The sequence below is a fragment of the Triticum dicoccoides genome, chromosome 1B, assembly GCF_002162155.2.
Source record: "Triticum dicoccoides isolate Atlit2015 ecotype Zavitan chromosome 1B, WEW_v2.0, whole genome shotgun sequence".
Taxonomy (NCBI): Eukaryota; Viridiplantae; Streptophyta; class Magnoliopsida; order Poales; family Poaceae; genus Triticum; species Triticum dicoccoides.
The window spans coordinates 260066715-260070178 of NC_041381.1; positions in this window are offsets into that span (position 1 = coordinate 260066715).

Consider the following 3464-nt stretch of genomic DNA (forward strand, 5'->3'; position numbering starts at 1 on the left):
ACCCAGAATAGCATGATAGGCACTCTGGAAATCCACTACTTCAAATGTCAACTTTTCCTTGCGGTAATTCTTGGAATCACCGAAAACCACGTCAAGGGCGATCTGGCCGAGTGATTCGGCTTTCTTTCCAGGGATGATGCCATGAAAGCTCATATTGCTTTCACTAAGCTTGGATATCGGAATGACCATCCCCTGCAAGGTCTCAGCATAAAGGATATTCATGCCGCTACCACCATCCATTAGCACTTTGGTCAGTCGAGTGCCATTGACTACTGGGTCGACCAGCAACGCTTGCCTCCCAGGAGTGGTCATACGGGCCTAGTTATCAGACTGGTCGAATGTGATGGCTGTTTGTGACCATTTCAGGTATGCGGTCGTCGTCGCTGGAGCAACCATATTCACTTCTCTGTTGATAACTTTCAATCGACTCATGCTCTCAACATCATCAAAAATCATTAGGGTGGAATTGAATTTGGGATAACCATCATATTCCTCTTCATCCTCGTCTTTGTCTGACTCTTTTTCCTTCTCACTGGGTTGTTTCTCTCGGAACTGCTGGATCAGGAGTCGACATTGCCGAGTGGTGTGTTTAGGATAAATTAGATTACCCTCTTCATCCTTCTACGTATGAATGTGACATGGTAAATCCAACACATCATTTCCCGCTTGATCTTTTACCTTCTTAGGGGGTCCAGGGCCCCTTAGGTTTTCCTTTAAACTTTCCTTGCACTACTGCTGCAATTTCACCAGGTGCTGCAGGTCCAGCCTTTCGTTTCTGCTTCCGATTACCTCCGCCGGTGTCCTGGCCGACTAATTTACCCTTGCCACTGCGGAGTCGATCCTCTTCTTCTCCTTTAGCGTACCGGGTGGCTATTTCCATCATCCGAGTCAGGGTCATATCCCCAGTCCAACCGAATTTCAAGACTAGCTCTCGGTACTTAACGCCTTCCTTGAAGGCACACACTGTTTGGTTCTTAGATACATTTTCCACTGTGTGATGCTGAATGTAATCTCTTAGAGTTTCACTCGGCTTCTCTACACAATGCTGCAATTCTGTTAACCCCACTAGTGGCTTGCAAGTGCCCTCAAAAGTCCTGACAAACACTCGAGCAAGCTCTTCCCAACTGAATATACTGCCTGGGGCTAACTGAGTCAACCATGCTATGGCTGACCTTTCCAACATCAGAGGAAGATGCTTCATTACCACTTCATCATTCCCGCCACCAATCTGCACAGCCACTCGGTAATCCACAAGCCAAGTGTCAGGCTTGGACTCTCCAGTGAACTTGCTGACTCCAGTCGCCAACCTGAAGTTGGGAGGAATCACTGCAGCCCTGATGGCTCTGCTGAAACACTCTGGACCCAAAACATGAACTCCGCTGCGAGTCGGACAATCTCTGCCAAGGTCTTCCCTGTGCGCTCTGTTCCGGTCGACTAGACCTTGAACGAGAATAGATCTTGCATCAAAGCCTGGTTCTCTTGGGTCGACTGGTGCTCTGTGCTCACCACTGTGAAGGCGTCTATCATCGTACTGCCGAGGTACATATGATGCACTCCTCGAAGGAGGTGTGGGCACTCGACGACGATTGTCGCGGTCGAGTCGGTGATCATACTACCCACGGCCTTCACGCCGCAGTGGCGATCTTGGGTTGTGGGCTGACTGAACAGTATCTGCTACCATGAATCTGCTATGAATCCTATTCCACGACTGAGACACTGTTGTGTTCTGTTCTCCTGCTGCCCGGAGTAAGGCTGGGATTTGCATCAAACCTCTGCCAGCCTCCGACTGGGAAGGTTGAATTGACTCTGCTATTCGGGCCGCAGCTGTGAGATTTTGAATCGGAGTGCGGTATACCTTAGGTGGAGGTGGAAAAAGTTGTCGTTGACTGGAATCAGGGATCCGCTCCCGAGCACGCTCGTCGAGTGCGTGCTGGAGGTTCTCCAGTCGAGTGTGCTCAGCTAAATCAGCCAAGTGCACCTCTTCCAAGGCACGAGCCTCGGGGGTTTCTCCAACGATGGGCATGTGGAGTGCATCCATGTTGCGGCGATGAAGTTCTTCCCTCTGCTGCAAAGAGAGGGGTTCGGGATGGTACTCCTCGTGGACGCGCGACGGATCGCCGCCACCATCCCCGCCATCTTCACGGCAGAAACCAGGCGGACTACGTGGTCCGTCGACCATCAAGACTTCAGCCGCAGGGCTGCTGCTATCTTACTTGGATGCGGTCTCGACGGAGCCAGTCGACAGGTCGAACAGGCCATGGAGAGTTTCGTCGGGTTCAATTGCCGCGACTTGATGGGTGGCCGAATGTCGAGCCACCGCGTGTTTCACCCACCGCTGAAGCCGCGACCGACCGGATCGCTTGCGGCGGCGAACAGCGGGGACAGAAGACATCATCGGAGCCGACCAATACTGGGTCGACGGCTGCCGGAGAAGGACGCCGCGTACGCACGTGTGAAAGTGTGTCACCCTTCGGTCGGGGAGCGCCTTGACGTCAAGGGGAGCTTCCTGAAGCCAGGCAGAGTCGTCGGCGATCAAAATTAGCGCGCGGAGATGGATCTCGCGGCCTCAGCCAATCCACCGCCAGAAACCATGATGATGGGGATCAAAAAATTGCAACTTCACCAACAAGTCGCTAAGACACCAGCCCCACGGTAGGCGCCAACTTTCATGGTTCTAAGACTGACAGTAGAAAGGGGGGTAGATATGGAGAGGCAAGATCTCAGCTATGGTGAAGTCGAACGCACAAGACTTACGAGTTCAGGCCCTTCACGGTGGAAGTAAAAGCCCTACGTCTCGGTGCCCGAAGGCGGTTGACTGGATTATATGTGTGTGGTGTTACAGGGGGTGCCAACCCTTGCCCCAGAGGAGGGGGTGGCTTATATAGAGTGCGTCAGGACCCCAGCCATCCTCCATTACAAGGGGCTTAATGTACATAAAGTAGGGGCGTTACTGATAACACTAGCCATAAGTGTTATTAATGACCTTAAAGACCACAGAGTGGATGTCTGACGGTTAGAGTGCTGAGTGACTCCTGGTCTTCAGTAGGTCGAGTGATTCCTTATACGGTCGAGTGACAACAAGTAGGAGGGGTACCCGAGTGATATGATTGGTCGATTGGATTGCACTCGACACCTTTGACTGGGGGTTCTTTGTTGCGTCTTGGACTTCTTATCTTCTAGGGTAGTGACCTTGGGTAGGGCGTATAGGTCAGGCCTATGACCCTACCCCGGGTCTGTACCCTCATCACTTAGCTTTGGGTTAAATCTTGCGCTGTCCTTTCCCGGTGACAGTAGGGGCAGCAAGGCACGTATTGTATTCTTTCCATCGAGGATAAAAAGATGGGGTTTTCATCATATTGCTTAAGTTAATTCCTTTACATCATGTCATCTTACTTAATGTGTTACTCCGTTCTTTGTGAACTTAAAATTCTAGATGCATGCTGGATAGCGGTCGATGTGTGGAG